This window comes from Coregonus lavaretus, assembly GCF_964263955.1.
Source record: "Coregonus lavaretus genome assembly, contig: HAP1_SCAFFOLD_3211, whole genome shotgun sequence".
Lineage (NCBI taxonomy): Eukaryota > Metazoa > Chordata > Actinopteri > Salmoniformes > Salmonidae > Coregonus > Coregonus lavaretus.
Genome location: NW_028165942.1, coordinates 40,956 through 66,665, shown reverse-complemented (window position 1 = coordinate 66,665; position 25,710 = coordinate 40,956). Strand labels below are relative to the sequence as shown.

Here is a 25,710-nt window from a genome sequence, read left to right as displayed (position 1 = left end):
TAGGTTATTTATCGTAATGAACAATATCAGCGAAATATTTTTGGTCTATCGTCCCAGCTCTACCTTTAACCCCTATATACAAAGCCTCTAGCTATATATTTAAGAAATAAGGCCCGAGGGGGTGTGGTATATTGCCAGTATACTATGGCTTAGGGCTGTTCTTAGGTACGACGCAACGTGGTATATTTGCCATATACCACAAACCCCAGAGGTGCCTTATTGCTATTATAAACAGGTTACCAATGTAATTAGAACAGTAAACAAGTAGTTTTGCGTCATACCCGTGTTATTTTGTCTCATATACCTCGGCTTTCAGCGAATCAGCATCCAGGAGCCAAACTACCCAGTAGTAGACTTTTATGACTTTTGGAACTTAAGTGAACATCATAAGTGTGTTTGTGTGTGTTACACCCCCCCCTTTTCCCCTCAGAACAGCGTCAATTTGTCGGGGCATGGACTCTACAAGGTGTCGAAAGCGTTCCACAGGGATACTGGCCTATGTTGACTCCAATGCTTCCCACAGTTGTGTCAAGTTGGCTGGATATCCTTCGGGTGGTGGACCATTCTTGATAGACACGGGAAACTGTTGAGCGTGAAAAACCCAGCAGCATTGCAGTTCACCTACTACCATACCCCGTTCAAAGGCACTTACATCTTTTGTCTTGCCCATTCAACCTCTGAATGGCACATATACACAATCCATGTCTCAATTGTCTCAAGGCTTAAAAATTCTTATTTAACCTGTCTTCTCCCCTTCATCTACACTGATTGAAGTAGATTTAACAAATGACATCGATAAGGGGTCATAGCTTTCACCTGGATTCACCTGGTCAGGTGTCCTTAATGAGCAAGTGTCCTTAATGATTTGTACACTCAGTGTATATAATCTGTGTGTAAGGACCCTGACCCTTGACCTCTAACCCCTATATACATATATACTATGTCTCTATATATCTGTATTGTTGGGTGTCTGTTTGAAGGTTCTCTCACTCTCTCCAGGCCTCTCCACCAGAGAGGTATGAACTACCAGACTCACGGCCACGGTCTGCTCCCTCCTTCTCTGCCTCCTTACGGCATGTGGCCCTCCCACCCAAACCTTTTCCCGCCTCGTCCCCCTCACTTCAACAACTACCAGTGGAGACCCCCTCAGCCACAGAACAACTGGAGGATGCCCTACTTCCCAGAGGAAGACCGTAGGAGAGAGGAGAACTGGAGATCATCCCACCATCACGAGGACGAGAGGAGGAGAAGTCGCTATCCCCCCCGGCCCTCCCCCTTCCCCCGTTCTTCCCCATTACTCCCTCGAGGGGTGGACTAATGAGCCTGAGGGGCCCACGTCCTCCCTCCCCTCTGAAGAATGGCCCACAGAGGAGAGTCTACCCACGACACCGACACACACGCAGAAGAGACTGTACCTAATGGGGAGAGGAGGAGAGAGGGAAGGAAAGAGAGGGGGAGTGCAGTTGGTGTATTCTTTGTAACTTTTTAAAATGAAATATGAAGCTTACTGGGTGTGTTTGACTGGTACAGTTCCATGTGGGCTGAATAGTTTGATTTTCTTTTAAAAACAGGTTTTAGGTTTTTATCGAGAGATGACATGTTTTGAGAGCGAAGCCTTAGTTCACTTACATAATGTGCCTGACTGACTGACTGTTTACTGACTGACTGACTTTTGATTGACTGACTTAATGACTGTTGGCTGACTGACTTGTTTCAGATAGACATGAGTTGCAAATGCCCTCTCTCAGTTCCATGTATGGATCAAGTATGACACGGCAGGTCAGAGGTCACTATGTTGTGTCAGACTATGTCTTGCTCTGCTCTGAGTGTTTTTGATCAAAGCTAATAAAGAAAATTGGGAGTTGGAACAACCTCTGGACTCATGAGTTTATGTCCACTATGTCTTATAACTCCATGGTCTGTTCCAACTGTAAATGCTACACTAAGAATGAAACAATACATTTTGAACTGCTGTGAAGACTTCTAAAGTCTTCTGGGCCCAGTTTTTCAAAAGTTATCTATCCGGATTTCGGCTATCGGATAGGATTAAATGCATACAAATCGAATGAATAGAACGGATGCCCCCATTTGAGCCAATGATTAGTCTGTTCTATTCTTTCTATTTCTGTGCATTTAATCATATCCTATAGGCGAAATACAGAGAACTTTTGAAAAACCGGGCCCTGGTGATTTTCATAATCAGATTACATATTAAAAGGCTCCAACAAAATAACGTTTCTGGTCGCTGTCATGAACACTTGAAAAGCAACATATGTGATATGTCCTGCCACACCTAAGACTAATTTTAAGACAAACAGACATTCCTGCCAATAGATAGATACAGTGCCTTCAGAAAGTATTCACACCCCTTGAGTTTTCCACATTTGTTGTATAACAAAGTGTGATTCAAATGGATTTAATTGCCATTTTTTTGTCAACGATCTACACAAAATACTCTGGAATGTCAAAGTGTAAGAAAAATTCGGAGGAAAAAACACTTGATTAGATAAGTATTCAACCCCCTGAGTCAATACATATTAGAATCACCTTTGGCAGCGAATACAGCTGTGAGTGTTTCTGGGTAAGTCTCTCAAAGCTCTCCACACCTGGATTGTGCAACATTTGACCATTACTCTTTTCAAAATTCTTCAAGCTCTGTCAAATTGGTTGTTGATCATTGCTAAACAACCATTTTCAGGTCTTGCCATACCCTTTTAAGCAGATTTAAGTCAAAACTGTAACTCGTCCTCAGGAAAATTCACTGTCTTCTTGGTAAGCAACTCCAGTGTAGATTTTGCCTTGTCTTTTAGGTTATTGTCCTGCTGAAAGGTGAATTAATCTCCCAGTGTCTGGTGGAAAGCAGACAACCAGGATTTCCTTGAGGATTTTGCCTGTGCTTAGTTCCATTCCGTTTCTTTTTTATCCTGAAAAACTCCCCAGACCTTAACGATTACAAGCCTACCACTATGGAGAGTGGTACTCAGTAGGGTTGATTATTTTCCCGGTATTTTACAAATGTTCCATCCCGAGAATACATCACTTTTCTCCCGGGTAACGCGGTATTTCCCGCCAAAACCGGAAGTGTAATTCAAAAGCATTATAAAGCATATAAATGGGCCTATGTCTGGATTTGATTAGAGCGTATATATATATTTCTTTTTTTACCCCCTTTTCATCCCCAATTTCGTGACATCCAATTGGTAGTTACGATCTTGTCTCATCGCTGCAACTCCCTAACGGACTCGGGAGAGATGAAGGTCAAGAGCCATGAGTCCTCCGAAACATGACCTGCCAAGCCGCAGTGCTTCTTGACACACTACTTGCTTAACCCGGAAGCCACCCACACCAATGTGTCGGGGGAAACACCGTCCAACTGACGACCGATACATACATATATGATATAGGCTACTGCACATTATGCATGACAGAAAAACATAAAAGCCCATAGATGTAGCTAGCTATATGCTCTCTTGGGTAAATAAATGAAACTAGCTCCAGTAGGCTAATCTATTTGAGTGTGGACTGTATTACTGTAGTGTGTTGTATTATACTGGATTATATGACTGGAATTATGCACATAATTCAAACCATGATAAAGCAGGGAGAGAACATGCGATTCTGGTGCAGCACATGCGGCCTACAAAGTTCCAAGTATAGGCTAGCGAATTTGATTTTGAAATATAAATGGGGCCTATTTCTATGATTAGTAGGCTGACGCATATATAAATATACCTTTCATAATATTTCCCCTAATGTTATTAGCCTACCTCCTCTTTCTCTCTCTATTGTTGCTTCATTCCTTCCTCGCTTTCAACAGTTAAATGAAATAAGTTTTGTTGTCCTTATCTTCAACATTCTAATGACATCCTTGAATAATAAATCCTTGAATAATATAGGACTAGAATTAGATGCAAAAGGCTTTCACTTCTCTTCACGAAGATTGAATGGTTATGGGTCTGAATTAATAACTAACTGCTAAAGCTTACCACTATCGCGCGTTCACTTGCCTTTCAAACTACTTGTGAGTTCTATTGGCTACTGTATTTAACATTCAGCAAACGAGCTTGCGTCCCTCTTCGAACAGTCTATTGGTACTGTATAAGAAATGCTAAAGAAAATAATGGCTATAAGTTAGAAGCTTATTATGCATAACCCATCCTTAATTAGCTGAATATAGGGCTAATACTGCATTGAATTTATTACATGAAAGAGGTAGGCTAGGACATCTATGAAGTGCCTTCGGAAAGTACTCAGACCCCTTGACTTTTTCCACATTTTGTTACGTTACAGCCTTATTCTAAAATGGATTAAATAAATAAAAATCCTCAGCAATCTACACACAATACCCCAGAATGACAAAGCGAAAACAGATTTTAGAAATAACCCCCCCCCCGAAATACCTTATTTACATAAGTATTCAGCCCCTTTGCTATGAGACTCAAAATTGAGCTCAGGTGCATCCTGTTTCCATTGATCATTCTTGAGATGTTTCTACAACTTGATTTGAGTCCACCTGTGGTAAATTAAATTGATTGGACATGATTTGGAAAGGCACACACCTGTCTATATAAGGTCCCACAGTTGACAGTGCATGTCAGAGCAAAAACCACGCCATGAGGTCGAAGGAATTGTCTGAAGACTGTGTTGAGGCACAGATCTGGGGAAGGGTACCAAAAAATGTCTGCAGCATTAAAGGTCCCCAAGAACACAGTGGCCTCCATCATTCTTAAATGGAAGAAGTTTGGAACCACCAAGATGGTCACTCTGACAGAGCTCTAGAGTTCCTCTGTGGAGATGGGAGAACCTTCCAGAAGGGCAACCATCTATGCAGCACTCCACCAATCAGGGATTCATGGTAGACCAGACGAAAGCCACTCCTCAGTAAAAGCCACATGACAGCCTGCTTTGAGTTTGCCAAAAGGCACCTAAAGACTCTAAGACCATGAGAAACAAGATTCTCAGGTCTGATGAAACCAAGATTGAACACTTTGGCCTGAATGCCAAGAGTCGCGTCTGGAGTAAACCTGGCATTTGTTTTAAATTAGCAATAATTTAGATAAACCTGTTTTTGCTTTGTCGTTATTGGGTATTGTGTGTAGATTGATGAGGGGAAAAAACAATTTAATCAATTTTAGAATAAGGCTGTAACCTAACAAAATGTGGAAAGAGTCAATGTGTCTGAATACTTTCTGAAGGCACTGTATAGGGCTATATATCAATCTAGAACATGATTATCTATTTTGAATGCAATCTGAATGGAGTTGATGGAGAGAGAGAAGGATTGCTAGAGTGCTCGCATGTGCACTGATTTACAGCAATGATATTCGAGTGATAGGCTGTTTTAAAACTCTGCAGCTGCAATAAATAAAAAAATCTTTACAATTGAAAGATAAGGTGACACCCGAAAGCCAGATGGAGATGGGTAAATTAGACGCGCATTCTGTCTTTATATTACTGTAGCATAGGCTACCTGTCATGAGATGATAGGTCTACATGCATTGTGAACTGCGCTCCATACTGAGATGGGCTGTCTGTCTCTCCCAATAGGTGACATTCATTAATGATTCATCATGCAGAGGACATAGAGAAGCCAGATTTAGACATCACATATAATTTAACAGTTCTATTTCACGCCATGCTGTTCATATCAATAATTTATTATAATTTACCGGTTTCTCACAATTATTTATCCCGGGAAAAGGGAGGGGTTTTGGCCGTTAAATCCTGGTAAGTGTCGCCATTCAACCCGTACTCAGTAATGTGTTATATTAGAGTTGTCCCAAACATAACACTTGTATTCAGGAAAAAAAAGTATTGCTTTGCCACATTTTTTGCAGTATTACTTTAGTGGCTTGTTGCAAACAGGATGCATGTTTTGAAATATTTGAAATAACTGTTTTAAAGTCACCATTGGCGTGGTTAAATCCCTGAGCGGTTTCCTTCCTCTCCGGCAACTGAGTTAGGAAGGTCTCCTGTATCTTTGTAGTGACTGCGTGTATTGATACCCCATCCAAAGTGTAATTAATAACTTCACCATGCTCAAAGGGATATCCAATGTCTGCTTTTTATTTTACCCATCTACAGTGAGGGAAAAAAGTATTTGATCCCCAGCTGATTTTGTACGTTTGCCCACTGACAAAGAAATGATCAGTCTATAATTTTAATGGTAGGTTTATTTGAACAGTGAGAGACAGAATAACAACAAAAAAATCCAGAAAAACGCATGTCAAAAATGTTATAAATTGATTTGCATTTTAATGAGGGAAATAAGTATTTGACCCCCTCTCAATCAGAAAGATTTCTGGCTTCCAGGTGTCTTTTATACAGGTAACGAGCTGAGATTAGGAGCACACTCTTAAAGGGAGCGCTCCTAATCTCAGCTTGTTACCTGTATAAAAGACACCTGTCCACAGAAGCAATCAATCAATCAGATTCCAAACTCTCCACCATGGCCAAGACCAAAGAGCTCTGCAAGGATGTCAGGGACAAGATTGTAGACCTAAAAAAGGCTGGAATGGGCTACAAGACCATCTCCAAGCAGCTTGGTGAGAAGGTGACAACAGTTGGTGCGATTATTCGCAAATGGAAGAAACACAAAATAACTTTCAATCTCCCTCGGCCTGGGGCTCCATGCAAGATCTCACCTCGTGGGGTTGCAATGATCATGAGAACGGTGAGGAATCAGCCCAGAACTACACGGGAGGATCTTGTCAATGATCTCAAGGCAGCTGGGACCATAGTCACCAAGAAAACAATTGGTAACACACTACGCCATGAAGGACTGAACTCCTGCAGCGCCCGCAAGGTCCCCCTGCTCAGGAAAGCACATATACAGGCCCGTCTGAAGTTTGCCAATGAACATCTGAATGATTCAGAGGAGAACTGGGTGAAAGTGTTGTGGTCAGATGAGACCAAAATCGAGCTCTTTGGCATCAACTCAACTCGCCGTGTTTGGAGGAGGAGGAATGCTGCCTATGACCCCAAGAACACCATCCCCACCGTCAAACATGGAGGTGGAAACATTATGCTTTGGGGGTGTTTTTCTGCTAAGGGGACAGGACAACTTCACCGCATCAAAGGGATGATGGACAGGGCCATGTACTGTCAAATCTTGGGTGAGAACCTCCTTCCCTCAGCCAGGGCATTGAAAATGGGTCGTGGATGGGTATTCCAGCATGACAATGACCCAAAACACACGGCCAAGGCAACAGAGGAGTGGCTCAAGAAGAAGCACATTAAGGTCCTGGAGTGGCCTAGCCAGTCTCCAGACCTTAATCCCATAGAAAATCTGTGGAGGGAGCTGAAGGTTCGAGTTGCCAAACGTCAGTCTCGAAACCTTAATGACTTGGAGAAGATCTGCAAAGAGGAGTGGGACAAAATCCCTCCTGAGATGTGTGCAAACCTGGTGGCCAACTACAAGAAACATCTGACCTCTGTGATTGCCAACAAGGGTTTTGCCACCAAGTACTAAGTCATGTTTTGCAGAGGGGTCAAATACTTATTTCCCTCATTAAAATGCATTTTTGACATGCGTTTTTCTGGATTTTGTTGTTGTTATTCTGTCTCTCACTGTTCAAATAAACCTACCATTAAATTATAGACTGATCATGTCTTTGTCAGTGGGCAACCGTACAAAATCAGCAGGGGATCAAATACTTTTTTCCCTCACTGTACCAATAGGTGCCATTCTTTGCGAGGTATTGGAAAACCTCCATGGTCTTTGTGGTTGAATCTGTGTTTGAAATACACTGCTTGACTGAGGGACCTTACAGATCATTGTATGTGTGATGTACAAAGATGTGGTAGTCATTCAGAAATCATGTTAAACACTATTATTGCACAAGGAGTGAGTCCATGCAACTTATTTTGTGACTTGTTAAGTAATCTTTTACTCCTGAACTTATTTAGGCATGTCATAACAAATGGGTTGAATACTTATTGACTCAAGACATTTCAGCTTTTCATTTTTAATTAATTTGTTTTAAAAAATCGAAAAACATAATTCCACTTTGACATTATGAGGTATTATGTGTAGTAGGCCAATGACAAAAATGTGGAAATGTGGAAAAGTCAAGAGGTGTGAATACTTTCTGAAGGCACTGTATATCTCACCAAGAGCTTTCTGTTGATGTGTAATAGTCGTTTTAGACCAAAATATCAGTTACAGTTACCCTTGAAATAATAAAACATCTCGACAAAATCAGCACCTTGGTCAGTTCCTCTTCGTAGCTACCTCGCATGCGCAGTCCTGCTGTCACGACTTGTCTTCTCCAACTCCAATCTAGAGGTAAACATGGCGTTGAATGTGTTGAAGGGGACGGTGAGCGAAGCTGTTAACGAGCTCTCCTCAGCCGTTACCGGCGGCAACAAAACGGCTTCCTCCCGGAAGCACGTCCTGGCCCTTAATCGCGACTATATCTCCCATCCGCGCCTGAGTGAGTTATTACAGTGTCTGTCGGGGCAGTAGCCACAGCCCGATAGGAGATAACGTTGGGCAGTCTGCGGCAAGTGATGATGACTAGTATTCAGGGACGTCGATTCCTATTGAAACTAATTGTTATAATTGCTGTAAAATATAAGTTTCTCATAGCCTAATGATTTCAAATAAATCTTATTTCACCATCACCACCCCTCAAAGTGTTTTTCAGGAGTTGCATGAATTGCTGCTTCTTACTACAAGGGGTGGGGGCAGTGTGCGAGTAACTCTGTTTTCTGTCTGTACTGTAGCTTATAAGACAGTATCTGGAGTCAACGGGCCTCTGGTGATTCTGGATCAGGTGAAGGTGAACGATCACAGATGAGTACATCTCCAAACCAACATGCTGTATTAAACACAGCCAGTCTCTGATCTGCAGCGATGTTGTCCAGTACCCCTGTTGTGGTGAATTCATCCTCCTGACCCTGTGTGTGTGTGATAGTTCCCCAGGTATGCAGAGATCGTCCACCTGACCCTGCCAGATGGAACCAAGAGGAGCGGCCAGGTGTTGGAGGTTACAGGTCTAAAGCTGTGGTGCAGGTCAGTTTGTGTATGTGTGTGTGTGTTTGAGGGGACATCAGGGACATCTTAGTCGAAGCAGTGCCACAAAACACAACGCGTTATATTTTAGCGCGAACGCTGAGCCTTCGCTAGCCGATGCAGCTGATAGTGGGCGCTAGAGCTGGACTATCGTCTAGCATCGAAAAACTGGAAAAATATGTGTACTGTCTTAATAAAACACAATTTTCCACCACCATTTTCAGATTTCCGGACAACTTAAAATGTTGCACACCAAGTTCAGCCAAGGGTGTGCAACATCCTAAATCCTGCCGAAACCCGTTTAAACCTGTCTGAAGGCTGTTGGCTAAAAACAGCCTTGTAGCCTTATTATAGTAATATTTCCAGTGGCAATTTGGCATTTCAATCTTGGCTGGGCAAACTCTTTTTACAATTTTTTATGCAAGCCAGCAAAGCCACAACACAACACTAAATATTACATTAATTGCACTATAACGGTGACAAATGGTTCCCACAAACTGTTTGGGCCTACATAAAGCTGTCCCAACAGCAGAGCTTTCTTTTCAGCACCATGGAGTGAATCCTTACCACTGCGACACCTGGCTATCAGCGGAGCCTTGTCTGGCAGCGAAACAGTTCATTCAGCCTAATTTACTGCCTTTTTAAAAAACATAGCTGATATGGATAACTTGTTTAACAAATGTGGTTTCTACTGACAATTGAGATGTACAAACTATGGCATAAGGGAACAATGAGCGAATAAGAAGTAATCCGTAATTTCGATTAAGACACTAATGAGTGAGCTAAGATGGACGTAGTCAATATAACTATTTGTTCAGCACCTTTGAAATGTACAGCGACAGAATTCAGAACAAGGCCCGTTCTTACAGTATTCTCCCTGTTCACCAAGTCAGAACCGTAGGATAAATAAAGGAGGCATATAAGCAGACAATGAAAGCTCTTACAATATTCGATGAAGACATTTCTCTAAAACAGGCTATAGGCTACATGTGCACCACCAAGTCAGCACAGTAGGCTAAGTTATGAGGGGGAAGGGACCAAATTATTAGGGTGAGGCACACGGCTACAAACAGCTTACTACACAACATACACTTAGTATTACTTTTTTAGCTACAGTATACATATCTCCCTGGCATATTACATCATTTATACAGAAGCATACAATACATTTTTGGACTCACTTTGTTGTGCTGTAGTCATTTGAATAGGAAGGTGGCGCGGCGGTCCTTCTTGTGGTCAAATTCTGTCATCAAACTTTGTCATCAAAGTCTGGCATTCTCGGGATTTATGGTGCTTTCAAGACAACTGGGAACTCTGAAAAAAACAAGGTTCCCGAGTTCCTGATTTGGAATTCCGAGTTGGATGACCGTTCAAAACGTATTTTCTCAGTTGGAGCTAGTTTCTTTCAGAGTTCCCAGTTGTCATGAACTCACTGAAGTCTGAGATTTCCCAGTTCCGAGTTTCCAGTTGTTTTGAACGCGGCAGAAGTCATGTTGAATTGACAGCATGGCGAATATATTCAACATTTTCTGGCCCATGGTGTTGCATGTGAATGTTTATCATTTTAAGCTTGGGAAAGAGACCCTTAAACCCAGACTTGGACCACACGCCCTCTCCACTGAATAGCAGGCTAGTGATTGTTTTGTAACGCTTGCAGTTAGCCACTAATTCCTTCCAAACCACTCATTGTTGAATTTGCGATTTCCAACTTGTAATGTTTATGTCCAATGGCCAATTTGCACCGATACGTTTTATCTATAGTTTCTCTTCATATGACAAGGATTGAAAAGGATCTGCCAGTAGATTATCGACTTGATTCAGGATGATGACTGCTTGTCTAGCTTGCTAGCTAAGATTTTGAAAGTATGACGTTGACATGATCAGTCTAATCAAAGCTACGGTAGATATGATGTGATTTGACGTAATCTTATCTGTGGCCAATGACCTTGAGCCTTCTTGGATGGGCACTTCTAATGTAAATCTATGGCAGCACCGAAGGGGCTAGAATTTTCAAGCTCTCCCCGTAGAGTTTGTGGTGAGTAGTGTCCCCATGAGTAACAGAACACTGAGCCAATCACGGCGCAACTAGAGAACATTACCAACCCCTACACTCTGTATTTTGCGCAGGCTGCCCTACCACCACAGAAAGCACTGAGCTAGGCTGAAACACCTGCATTTTGGAGCTGCCTTACTCAAGAAAGCAAAAAAGAGACCATGTTTGGATGCGGCTTTATTAACTCAATGATTATTTGTTTTAACATCGTTTGCAAACTGATATGTGACACATATGAATGCCAAAATAACATGCAAAACAGGCAAAAAATATATATACAGTCAAAAGTTTGGACACACCTACTCATTCAAGGGTTTTTCTTTATTTTTACTATTTTCTACATTGGAGAATAATAGTAAAGACATAAAAACTATGAAATAACACACATGGAATCATGTGGTAACCAAAAAAGTGTTAAACAAATCAAAATATATGTTATATTTGAGATTCTTCAAAGTAGCCACCCTTTGCCTTGATGACATCTTTGCACACTCTTCAAATCAAATCAAATCAAAATGTATTTGTCACATGCGCCGAATACAACAGGTGTAGATCTTACAGTGAAATGCTTACGTACAAGCCCTTAACCAATAATGCAGTTTTAAGAAAGAATACCAAAAAAATCACAAAAAAATACAATATAAAATAATAAGAAATAAAGTAACAAATAATTAAAGAGCAGCAGTAAAAATATCAATAGCGAGGCTATATACAGGGGGTACCGGTACCAAGTCAATCTGCGGGGCCACCGGTTAGTCGAGGTAATTGGGGTAATATGTTCATGTAGGTACAGTTATTAAAGTGACTATGCATAGATAATAAACAGAGAGTAGCAGCAGCGTAAAAGAGGGGTGGGGGGGCAATGCAAAAATGAGAATGGGTGCGTGCTCAGTCCTCTTCTTTTTCCTGTAGTCCACAATCATCTCCTTTGTCTTGATCACGTTGAGGGAGAGGTTGTTGTCCTGGCACCACATGGCCAGGACTCTGACCTCCTCCCTATAGGCTGTCTCGTCATTGTCGGTGATCAGGCCTACCACTGTTGTGTCATCGGCAAACTTAATGATGGTGTTGGAGTCGTGCCTGGCCATGCAGTCATGAGTGAACAGGGAGTACAGGAGGGGACTGAGCGCGCACCCCTGAGGGGCCCCCGTGTTGAGGATCAGCGTGGCGGATGTGTTGTTACCTACCCTTACCACCTGGGGGCGGTCCGTCAGGAAGTCCAGGATCCAATTGCAGAGGGAGGTGTTTAGTCCCAGGGTCCTTAGCTTAGTGATGAGCTTTGAGGGCACTATGGTGTTGAATGCTGAGCTGCAGTCAATGAATAGCATTCTCACATACAGTGGGGAAAAAAAGTATTTAGTCAGCCACCAATTGTGCAAGTTCTCCCACTTAAAAAGATGAGAGAGGCCTGTAATATTCATCATAGGTACACGTCAACTATGACAGACAAAATGAGAAAATAAAATCCAGAAAATCACATTGTAGGATTTTTAATGAATTGATTTGCAAATAAATAAGTATTTGGTCAATAACAAAAGTTACTCAATACTTTGTCATATACCCTTTGTTGGCAATGACACAGGTCAAACGTTTTCTGTAAGTCTTCACACGGTTTTCACACACTGTTGCTGGTATTTTGGCCCATTCCTCCATGTAGATCTCCTCTAGAGCAGTGATGTTTTGGGGCTGTCGCTGGGCAACACAGACTTTCAACTCCCTCCAAAGATTTTCTATGGGGTTGAGATCTGGAGACTGGCTAGGCCACTCCAGGACCTTGAAATGCTTCTTACGAAGCCACTCCTTCATTGCCCGGGCAGTGTGTTTGGGATCATTGTCATGCTGAAAGACCCAGCCACGTTTCATCTTCAATACCCTTGCTGATGGAAGGAGGTTTTCACTCAAAATCTCACGATACATGGCCCCATTCATTCTTTCCTTTACACGGATCAGTCGTCCTGGTCCCTTTGCAGAAAAACAGCCCCAAAGCATGATGTTTCCACCCCCATGCTTCACAGTAGGTATGGTGTTCTTTGGATGCAACTCAGCATTCTTTGTCCTCCAAACACGACAAGTTGAGTTTTTACCAAAAAGTTCTATTTTGGTTTCATCTGACCATATGACATTCTCCCAATCCTCTTCTGGATCATCCAAATGCACTCTAGTAAACTTCAGACGGGCCTGGACATGTACTGGCTTAAGCAGGGGGACACGTCTGGCACTGCAGGATTTGAGTCGCTGGCGGCGTAGTGTGTTACTGATGGTAGGCTTTGTTACTTTGGTCCCAGCTCTCTGCAGGTCATTCACTAGGTCCCCCTGTGTGGTTCTGGGATTTTTGCTCACCGTTCTTGTGATCATTTTGACCCCACGGGGTGAGATCTTGCATGGAGCCCCAGATCGAGGGAGATTATCAGTGGTCTTGTATGTCTTCCATTTCCTAATAATTGCTCCCACAGTTGATTTCTTCAAACCAAGCTGCTTACCTATTGCAGATTCAGTCTTCCCAGCCTGGTGCAGGTCTACAATTTTGTTTCTGGTGTCCTTTGACATCTCTTTGGTCTTGGCCATAGTGGAGTTTGGAGTGTGACTGTTTGAGGTTGTGGACAGGTGTCTTTTATACTGATAACAAGTTCAAACAGGTGCCATTAATACAGGTAACGAGTGGAGGACAGAGGAGCCTCTTAAAGAAGAAGTTACAGGTCTGTGACAGCCAGAAATCTTGCTTGTTTGTAGGTGACCAAATACTTATTTTCCACCATAATTTGCAAATAAATTCATGAAAAATCCTACAATGTGATTTTCAGGATTTTCTTTTCTCAATTTGTCTGTCATAGTTGACGTGTACCTATGATGAAAATTACAGGCCTCTATCATCTTTTTAAGTGGGAGAACTTGCACAATTGGTGGCTGACTAAATACTTTTTTTCCCCACTGTAGGTGTTCCTTTTGTCCAGGCATTCTCTCAACCAGCTTCATGAGGTAGTCACCTGTAATGCATTTCAATTAACAGGTGTGCCTTCTTAAAAGTTAATTTGTGGAATTTCTTTCCTTCTTAATGCGTTTGAGCCAATCAGACCTTACAGTGAAATGCTTACTTACAAACCCTTAACCAACAATGCAGTTTTAAGAAAAATACGTTTTAAGAAAGTATTTACTAAAATAAACTGAAGTAAAAAATAGATAAGTAAAAAATGATGTGGAAACAATGTTAATTCAACCAGTGTCTGCCTAGTAGGAGGTGTGTTGACTGTGATAAAGGCATTGGATTATGAGCAGTCTTGTTTGCTAAATTAACAAATGAAGTAGGCAGTGGCATGGTGCACATAGCCATAGAAGCACAGTGAAATATGCCTCAATGCTGTCATATTCGTGGCTTATTGGGGTTGTGTTTTTCAGTTAGTTGTTTTTGGCCACTTATCCCATGAAAGTGAAGGTCATTCCAATTAATTTGAATGTCATTCCAGTGCTCTGCTTGCTATGAATTCTATCTGATGGTGTTTACATGTTTAGGTAAAAAGACAAATAATATCCCGTTTGGAACACTGAGAAGTAGAGAGCATTTATTTTAGCTCAATCTAATTGGGTGGGCCTGGCACCCGAATGGGTGGGCCCAGACCCATCCAGGCCCACCCATGCCTATGCGGCTGCGTGAAAACCGTTTTAATGGGCACACAAATCCAAAATGATGTACAGTATGTGATTACAAAATCAAACGCTTCTAACAAAAAGAGTCGCCTAACGCCAGGAAATGTTTTTCTGAATGACAATTACAGTGCCTTGCAAAAGTATTCATCCCCCTTGGCGTTTTTCCTATTTTGTTGCATTACAACCTGTAATTTAAATGGATTTTTATTTGGATTTCATGTAATGGACACACACAAAATAGTCCAAATTGGTGAAATGAAATGAAAAAAATAACATGTTAAAATAAATTATACAAAATAAATAACTGAAAAGAGGTGCGTGCATATGTATTCACCCCCTTTGCTAAGAAGCCCCTAAATAAGATCTGGTGCAACCAATTACCTTCAGAAGTCACATAATTAGTTAAATAAAGTCCACCTGTGTGCAATCTAAGTGTCACATGATCTGTCACATGATCTCAGTATATATACACCTGTTCTGAAAGGCCCCAGAGTCTGCAACACCACTAAGCAAGGGGCACCACCAAGCAAGAGGCACCATGAAGACCAAGGAGCTCTCCAAACAGGTCAGAGACAAAGTTGTGTAGAAGTACAGATCAGGGTTTGGTTAAAAAAATGTATCAGAAACTTTGTACATCCCACGGAGCACCATTAAATCCATTATTAAAAAATTGAAAGAATATGGCACCACAACAAACCTGCCAAGAGAGGGCCGCCCACCAAAACTCACGGACTAGGCAAGCAGGGCATTAATCAGAGAGGCAACAAAGAGACCAAAGATAACCCTGAAGGAGCTGCAAAGCTCCACAGTGGAGATTGGAGTATCTGTCCATAAGACCACTTTAAGCCGTACACTCCACAGAGCTGGGCTTTACGGAAGAGTGGCCAGAAAAAAGCCATTGCTTAATGAAAAAAATAAGCAAACGCGTTTGGTGTTCGCCAAAAGGCATGTGGGAGACTCCCCAAACATATGGAAGAAGGTACTCTGGTCAGATGAGACTAAAATTGAGCTAAAATATGCACGCTCAAGTTTTCTGTTTTCTTGTCTTATTTCTTGTTTGTTTCACAATTACAAATATTTTGCATCTTCAAAGTGGTAGGCATGTTGTGTAAGTCAAATGATACAAACCCCCCAAAAATCAATTTTAATTCCAGGTTGTAAGGCAACAAAATAGGAGGGATGAATACTTTCGTAAGCCAATGTACCTGGATGTTGTGATATAGCATGCCATGCAAAAACAGCCAAAGTGCGGGGAAACAGTGTTCGGATGAATGTCCAGAATATTTTGATGTCTCGTTTGTTGCGCCAGTGAAGACAGTTGTTGTCCACTTTGGATTCAATCCAATACACCTACATTTATGTTGATGATCTGCTATTGTCAGCTTGATTTACACAGCGCAGTACCTTCCACAAAAGGTTTTGCTTGACACGTAAGCCATCGTAGTATTGATGTTAATTGTTTGTAACTTTCTCATCAGGTCTCAAAAACACACATCTAACAATTCTCCTGGTGCGTGTGTGTGTAGATGTTTGAGGGGACATCAGGTCCCGTGTAGCTCAGTCGATAGAGCATGGCGCTTGCAACGCCATGGTTGTGGGTTCGATTCCCACGGGGGCCCAGTATGAAAATGTATGCACTCACTAACTAAGTCGCTCTGGATAAGAGCGTCTGCTAAATGACTAAAATGTAAAAATATAAATGTATTGATACTAAGAAGACCAGCTGTGAGTTTACAGGAGACATCCTACGCACACCTGGCTCTGAAGATATGCTGGGTAGGAATGTAATACTTTTTACACACATACAGTAACACACGTCTCTGAAGACTGTCAATCTGAATGTGTGTATGTGTATATATGCATTTCTGTTTGCAGGTCGTGTGTTTAATGGATCAGGCAAGCCCATCGATAAAGGCTCCGCAGTAATGGCAGAGGACTACCTGGACATCATGGGTACACATCTACTGATATAGATTGAGAGAAATGTATGTAAAGATAGTGTTGTTCCTACCCAGAGGAGATGATTGTGTGTGTGTGTGTGTGTGTGTGTGTGTGTGTGTCCAGGCCAGCCTATCAACCCTCAGTGTCGTATCTACCCGCAGGAGATGATCCAGACAGGGATCTCTGCAATAGACGGCATGAACAGCATCGTTAAAGGGCAGAAAATACCATCTTCTCTGCTGCAGGACTGCCACACAACGAGGTACACACACGCACACATACACACACACAAACACACACAAACACACACACACACACAGTGTACCTCCCTCAACCCCCATCTTTAGCATTAAGAGCTGTGTGAATGGCCTGGTAATCTGTGTGAAGGTATTAAAGCAGCACATCCAAAGGGTCTAGTACTGATTAAACCTACTAATGAAATTGATTCATTCATTTGTATCATTTCCTTTTAATTAGTTCAGTTTGATGAAATGGGGAAATGAGCTTTGAGCTTTTCATATCCTGCAGCGTGTGTATATTTTACTATCTCTCTTTCTCTCTCTCTGTCTCTCTCTCGTGCTCTCTCTCTCTCTCTCTTGCTTTCTCTTTCAATTCAAATGGGCTTTATTGGCCTGTGGAAACGTGTTTACATTGCCAAAGCAAGTGAAATTAACAATAAACAAAAGTGAGAAGACACAAAACAATATCAACTAAAAACAATTAGAAATTAACAGTAAACATTGCAGTCATTAAGGTTTGAAAAATATAGACATTTCAAGTGCTATATTATCAGCTACAGTGCATTCAGAAAGTATTCAGACCCCTTGACTTTTTCCACATTTTGTTACGTTACAGCCTTATTCTAAAATTCATGAAATATTTTTTTCCCTCACATAATAACCCATAATGACAAAGCAAAAAACGTTTGTATTTCTAATTTTGCAGATTTACATTTAAAAAAAACATAAATACCTTATTTCCAAAAGTATTCAGACCCTTTCCTAGGAGACTCAAAATTGAGCTCAGGTGCATCCTGTTTCTATTTATCATCCTTGAGATGTTTCTACAACTTGATTGGAGTCCACCTGTGGTAAATTCAATTGTTTGGACATGATTTGGGGAAAAAACACACCTGTCTATATATGGTCCCACAGTTGACAGTGCATGTCAGAGGAAAAACCAAGCCATGAGGTCGAAGGAATTGTCCGTAGAGCTCCGAGACAGGATTGTGTCGAGGCACAGATCTGGGGAAGGGTACCAAAACATGTCTGAAGTATTGAAGGTCCCCAAGAACACAGTGGCCTCCATCATTCTTAAATGGAAGAACTTTGGAACCACCAAGAGTCTTCCTAGAGCTGGCTGCCTGGCCAAACTGAGCAATTGGGGGAGAAGGGCCTTGGTCAGGGAGGTGAACAAGAACCCAATGGTCACTCTGACAGAGCTCCAGGTTTCCTCTGTGGAGATGGGAGAACCTTCCAGAAGGACAACCATCTCTGCAGCACTCCACCAATCAGGCCTTTATGGTAGAGTGGCCAGACGGAAGCGACTCCTCAGTAAAAGGCACATGACATCCTGCTTGGAGTTTGCCAAAAGGCACCTAAAGACTCCCAGACCATGAGAACCAAGATTCTCTGGTCTGATGAAACCAAGATTGAAATCTTTGGCCTGAATGCCAAGCATCACGTCTGGAGGAAACCTGGCACCATCCCTACGGTGAAGCATGGTGGTGGCAGCATCATGCTGTGGGGATGTTTTTCAGTGGCAGGGACTGAGAGACTAGTCAGGATTGAGGAAAAGATGAACGGAGCAAAGTACAGAGAGAAACTTGATGAAAACCTGCTCCAGAGTGCTCAGGACCTCAGACTGGGGTGAAGGTTTACCTTCCAACAGGACAACGACCCTAAGCACACAGCCAAGACAACGCAGGAGTGGCTTCGGGACAACTTTCTGAATATCCTTGAGTGGCCCAGCCAGAGCCCGGACTTGAGCCCGGTCATACCCAAGAAGACTCGAGGCTGTAATCGCTGCCAAAGGTGCTTCAACAAAGTACTGAGTAAATGGTCTGAATACTTATGTAAATGTCATATTTCAGTTTTTATTTTATTGATACAATTTCTACAAATCTGTTTTTGCTTTGTCATTATGTGTAGATTGATGAGGGAATAAACGATTTAATCAATTTTAGAATAAGGCTGTAACTGTACTTTCCGAATGCACTTTATCTACAGTGTTTTAGCAATGTGCAAATAGTTGTTGTACGAATAGTAGGGGAAGATAAATAAACAGATAAATATTGGTGGTATTTACAATGTTGTTTGTGCTGCACTGGTTGCCCTTTTCTCATGGCAACTGGCCACAAATCTTGCTGCTGTGATTGCAGACTTCGGTATTTTGCCTAACACATATGGGAGTTTATCAATGTTGGATTTGTTTTCAAACTCTTTGTGGGTCCGTATGATCTGTGGGAAATATGTATCTCTAAGGTGTTCATACATTTGGCAGGAGGTTAGGAGGTGCAGCTCAGTTTCCACCTCATTTTGTGGGCAGTGTTCACATAGCCTGTCTTCTCTTGAGAGCAAGGTCTGCCTATGGCGTTCTCTCTCAATAGCAAGGCTATGCTCACTGAGTCTGTACATATTTGTATTTATTATGGATCCCCATTAGCTGCTGCCATCTACTCTTTCTTGTGTCCAGCAAAATTAACATTTACATTTACATTTACGTCATTTAGCAGACGCTCTTATCCAGAGCGACTTACAAATAGGTGCATTCACCTTATAGCCAGTGGGATAACCAATATTTTTTTGTTCGTTTTTATTATTTTTTATATTTTATTATTTTTTCAACAAAAAATTTTTTTGGGGGTGGGGGTGGGTAGAATGATTACTTTATCCTATCCCAGGTATTCCTTAAAGAGGTGGGGTTTCAAATGTCTCCGGAAGGTGGTGAGTGACTCCGCTGTCCTGGCGTCGTGAGGGAGCTTGTTCCACCATTGGGGTGCCAGAGCAGCGAACAATTTTGACTGGGCTGAGCGGGAACTATGCTTCCGCAGAGGTAGGGGAGCCAGCAGGCCAGAGGTGGATGAACGCAATGCCCTCGTTTGGGTGTAGGGACTGATCAGAGCCTGAAGGTACGGAGGTGCCGTTCCCCTCACAGCTCCGTAGGCAAGCACCATGGTCTTGTAGCAGATGCGAGCTTCAACTGGAAGCCAGTGGAGTGTGCGGAGGAGCGGGGGTGACGTGAGAGAACTTGGGAAGGTTGAACACCAGACGGGCTGCGGCATTCTGGATGAGTTGTAGGGGTTTAATGGCACAGGCAGGGAGCCCAGCCAACAGCGAGTTGCAGTAATCCAGACGGGAGATGACAAGTGCCTGGATTAGGACCTGTGCCGCTTCCTGTGTAAGGCAGGGTCGTACACTCCGAATGTTGTAGAGCATGAACCTACAGGATCGGGTCACCGCCTTGATGTTAGCGGAGAACGACAGGGTGTTGTCCAGGGTCACGCCAAGGCTCTTCGCACTCTGGGAGGAGGACACAACGGAGTTGTCAACCGTGATGGCGAGATCATGGAACAGGCAGTCCTTCCCCGGGAGGAAGAGCAGCTCCGTCTTGCCAAGGTTCAGCTTGAGGTGGTGATCCGTCATCCATACTGATATGTCTGCCAGACATGCAGAGATGCGATTCGCCACCTGGTTATCAGAAGGGGGGAAAGGAGAAGATTAGTTGTGTGTCGTCAGCGTAGCAATGATAGGAGAGGCCATGTGAGGATATGACAGAGCCAAGTGACTTGGTGTATAGCGAGAATAGGAGAGGGCCTAGAACTGAGCCCTGGGGGACACCAGTGGTGAGAGCACGTGGTGCGGAGACAGCTTCTCGCCACGCCACTTGGTAGGAGCGACCGGTCAGGTAGGACGCAATCCAAGAGTGAGCTGCGCCGGAGATGCCCAGCTCGGAGAGGGTGGAGAGGAGGATCTGATGGTTCACAGTATCAAAGGCAGCAGACAGGTCTAGAAGGACAAGAGCAGAGGAGAGAGAGTTAGCTTTAGCAGTGCGGAGAGCCTCCGTGACACAGAGAAGAGCAGTCTCAGTTGAATGACCAGTCTTGAAACCTGACTGGTTTGGATCAAGAAGGTCATTCTGAGAGAGATAGCAAGAGAGTTGGCTAAAAACGGCACGCTCAATAGTTTTGGAGAGAAAAGAAAGAAGGGATACTGGTCTGTAGTTGTTGACATCGGAGGGATCGAGTGTTGGTTTTTTGAGAAGGGGTGCAACTCTCGCTCTCTTGTAGACGGAAGGGACATAGCCAGCGGTCAAGGATGAGTTGATCAGCGAGGTGAGGTAAGGGTGAAGGTCACCGGAGATGGTCTGGAGAAGAGAGGAGGGGATAGGGTCAAGCGGGCAGGTTGTTGGGCGGCCTGCCGTCACAAGTCGCAAGATTTTATCTGGAGAGAGAGGGGAGAAAGAAGTCAAAGCATAGGGTAGGGCAGTGTGAGGCAGTTATATACAATTAAAAACATTAAATTACATTTCACAAAAGATTTCACAACACATTAAGTGTGTGTTCTCAGTCCACTAATCTACTCCCACATATCTACAACATAAAATCTATGTGTGTGTATGCGTGTGTCTGTGCCTGTGTGTGTGGCTCTTTACAGTCCCCGCTGTTCGATATGGTGTATTTTAATGCTTGTGTGAGTTACTTGATGTGAAATAGAGTTCCATGTAGTCATGGCTCTATGTAGTACTGTGCACCCCCCATAGTCTGGGGACTGTGAAGTTGGGGACTGTGAAGAGACCTCTAGTTGCATGTTTTGTGGGGTATGCATGAGTGTCTGAGCTGTGTGCTTGTAGTTTAAACATGTCAAAACCTCTCACAAATATAAGTAATGATGAAGTCAATCTCACTTCTAATTTGAGATTGACATGCATATTTTTAATGTTAGCTTTCCTTGTAGATTTAAGGGCCAGACGTGCTTTCCTGTTCTGGGCCAACAGTCAAGGATTTTCTTAATTTTGGGTCTGTCACCGTGGTCAGGTATTCTGCCACTGTGTACTCTCTGTTTAGGCATTCCAATTTCCAGATATAATATAAAATATGCCATTTAGCAGACGCTTTTATCCAAAGCGACTTACAGTCATGCGTGCATACATTTTTGTGTATGGGTGGTCCTGGGGATCGAACCCACTACCTTGGCGTTACAAGTGCCGTGCTCTACCAGCTGAGCTACAGAGGACCACAGATGTGTGTGATTGACAAGACAAGACAAGACAAATGGAGTGATGATAAATTGAGCGGTAGTGGCTAGTAAGCCGGTGACGATGAACGCCGAAACCTGCCTGAGCAAGGAGGAGGGGCAGCCTCAGCTGAATTCGTGACAAAAGTATGCGGGCCAAGATAGCAGGGGGGCCACTGGTGCTAATCTTAGGAGGAGTACGTGATGGAATATCCTTACTAGGGTGCAACAAAATACCATATAGGGTGATCCTTTTCTGGTGAGGAGTGACACTCAATAATGGATGGCAACTGTTGGATAGAATTAGCTTGAAAACAAATATATAAGCTAAGAGATTTCCTTTGTTCAGTGAGTTCGGATGACAAGAGGCAAAGCACGTGCCGTTTGTTATGCGAACCCGGTACCGTATCTATTAAATAATTTGCATCAATTCTCCATCTAAGTGTTAAATATCTTCTTGCATCATGAATTACTTGATTACAGAGAAACTTGTCATAACAAGTTCATTTAAGGAAATCAGTCAATTGAAATAAATTCATTAGGCCCTAATCTATGGATTTCACATGACTGAGAATACAGATATGCATCTGTTGGTCACAGATACCTTTAAAAAAAGGTAGGGGCGTGGATCAGAAAACCAGTCAGTATCTGGTGTGACCACCATTTGCCTCATGCAGCGCAACACATCTCATTTGCATAGAGTTGATCAGGCTGTTGATTATGGCCTGTGGAATGTTGTCCCACTCTTCTTCAATGGCTGTGCGAAGCTGCTGGATATTGGTGGTACTGGAACACGCTGTCGTACACGTCAATCCAGAGCAGCCCAAACATGCTCAAAGGGTGACATGTCTGGTGAGTATGCAGGCCATGGAAGAACTGGGAAATGTTCAGCTTCCAGGAATTGTGTAAAGATTCTTGTGACATGGGGCCGTGCATTATCATGTGGCGGATGAATAGCATGTCAATGGGCCTCAGGATCTCGTCACAGTATCTCTGTGCATTCAAATTGCCATCGATAAGATGCAATTGTGTTCGTTGTCCGTAGCTTATGCCTGCCCATGCCATACATGCTGTCTGCCATCTGCTGGGTACAGTTGAAACCCAGATTCATCCGTGAAGAGCACACTTCTCCAGCGTGCCAGTTGCCATCGAAGGTGAGCATTTGCCCAGTGAAGTCAGTTACAACGCCGAACTGCAGTCAGATCAAGACCCTGGTGAGGACGACGAGCATGCAGAAGAGCTTCCCTGAGATGGTTTCTCACAGTTTGTGCTGAAATTCTTTGGTTGTGCAAACCCACAGTTTCATCAGCTGTCCGGGTGGCTGGTCTCAGACGATCCCACTGGTGAAGAAGCAGGATGTGGAGGTCCTGGGCTGGCGTGGTTACATGTGATCTGCGGTTGTGAGGCCGGTTGGACGTACTGCCAAATTCTCTAGAGAGATGAACATTCAATTATCTGGCAGCAGCTCTGGTGGACATTCCTGCAGTTAACATTCCAAGTGCACGCTCCCTCTAAACTTGAGACATCTGTGGCATTGTATTGTGTGACAAAACTGCACATTTTAGAGTGGCCTTTTATTGTCCCCAGCACAAGGTTCACCTGTGTAATGATCATGCTGTTTAATCAGCTTCTTGATATGCCACACCTTTCAGGTGGATGGATTATCTTGGCAAAGGAGAAATGCTCACTAACAGGAATGTAAACAAATTTGTGCACAACATTTGAGAGAAATAAGCTTTTTGTGTTTATGGAAAATGTCTGGGATCTTTTATTTCAGCTCATGAAACATGGGACCAACACTTTAAATGTTGCGTTTATTATTTTGTTGAGTATAGTTATCTATTTGCTTTCTCATAATTTGGTTGGGTCTAATTGTGTTGCTGTCCTGGGGCTCTGTGGGGTCTGTTTTGTGTTTGAGAACGGAGCCCCAGAACCAGCTGGCTGAGGTAACGCTTCTCTAGGTTAATCTCTCTGTAGGTGGAATGTGTAGGCATCGCTTCCTTTTAGGTGGTTGTAGAATTTAACAGCTCTTTTCTGGATATTGATAACTAGCAAGTTTTAAGATTTATGTTGCACACAAAGTATTTGTTTTTGCAGAATTCTGCGTGCAGGGTCTCATTTGGTTGGTTGTCCCATTTTGTGAATTGTTGGTTGTTGAGTGGACCCCAGACCTCACGACCATAGAGGGCAATGGATTCTATAACTTATTGAAGTATTTTTAGCCAGATCCTAATTGGGATTTTGAGTTTTATGTTCCTTTTGATAGCGTAGAAGGCCCTTCTTGCCTTGTCTCTCAGATCGTTCACAGCCTTGTGGAAGTTACCTGTGGTGTTGATGTTTAGGCCGAGGTACGTATAATTCTTGGTGTTCTCTAGGGCAACGGTGTCTAGATATAATTTGTATTTGTTGTCCTGGCTACTGGACCTTTTTTGGAACACCATTATTTTTGTCTTACTGAGATTCACTGTCAGGGCCCAAGTCTGACAGAATATGTGCAGAAGGTCTAGGTGCTGCTGTAGGCCCTACTTGGTTGGGGATAGAAGCACCAGATCATCTGCAAACAGTAGACGTTTGATTTATGAGTTCAGTAGGGTGAGGCCGGGTGCTGCAGACTGTTCTAGTGCCAATGCCAATTCAATGATATAAAGGTTGAATAGGGTGGGGCTCAAGCTGCATCCCTGTCTCATCCCACAGCTCTGAGGATAGAAATCTGTGTGTTTATTGCCAATTTTAACCATTGATTTTATAATGTGATATGTTTTCCCCCAACACTGCTTTCCATCAATTTGTATAGCAGACCCTCATTCCAAATTGTGTCAAAAGCTTTTTTGAAATCAACAAAGCATGAGAAGGCTTTGCTTTTGTTTTGTTTTGTTTGCCAATAGGGATGTGCAGGGTGTGTACATGGTTTGTAGTACGGTATTTTGGTAGAAAGCCAATTGACATTTTCTCTCTCTCTCTCTCTCTCTCTCTCTCTCTCTCTCTCTCTCTCTCTCTCTCTCTCTCTCTCTCTCTCTCTCTCTCTCTCTCTCTCTCTCTCTCTCTAGATAGTGGCTCAGATCTGTCGTCAGGCAGGCCTCGTGAGGAAGTCTAAAGACGTGATGGATTACAGTGATGACAACTTTGCTATCGTCTTCGCCGCAATGGGGGTGAGACACACGCGCAGACACATTGTCCCTTAACCCTTGACCACTAACCCCTGACCGCAGGTCAACATGGAGACAGCTCTGTTCTTCAAGTCAGACTTTGAGGAGAATGGTTCCATGGACAACGTCTGTCTGTTCCTCAACCTTGCCAACGACCACATATACACTACCAGTCAAAAGTTTGGACACACCTACTCATTCAAGGGTTTTTCTTTATTTTTGCAGAATAATAGTGAAGACATCAAAACTATGAAATAACACATGGAATCATGTAGTAACCAAAAAAGTGTCCAAACTTATGACTGGTGCTGTAGATGTAGTGTAGATCAGTGATGATGCAGTGATCATGCAGTGATAATGCATGTATATGACAGATGCGATTACGCCCAACAGCACATTTCACTCAGTGATTGTTTACATTTTCAATGGTATTTTGTTATGACCAGAATGTTGCCTGTGTGTTGTTGCTGCTGGTATGTTTTGCACAGATCAGTGCTGTTTTTGCACTATGTCAATCCAAATGCTTAAACTTACTTTCGTATTTGAACTAAAATACGCAACTCACAAACTACACAGATGCCTATTGTTATTCCTGCCGATTTACGTATATGTGCCATCTATATATTTCTCTATATTGTGTATGATATTGTAGCTGCTCCTTCAACACACACGCTGTGG

The 25,710-nt window shown here is 42.8% G+C and overlaps 1 pseudogene across 1 annotated transcript; it reads left to right on the top strand.

Moving 5' to 3' along the window:
- The first annotated feature begins 8,293 nt into the window (after window positions 1-8,293).
- On the top strand, window positions 8,294-25,211 carry LOC311115271 (V-type proton ATPase subunit B, brain isoform-like; annotated as a pseudogene). The gene is made up of 8 exons: window positions 8,294-8,435; window positions 8,728-8,783; window positions 8,919-9,067; window positions 16,423-16,487; window positions 16,587-16,664; window positions 16,776-16,914; window positions 24,934-25,035; window positions 25,096-25,211. The product of its transcript is annotated as a V-type proton ATPase subunit B, brain isoform-like (transcript).
- Window positions 25,212-25,710: the final 499 nt, after the last annotated feature.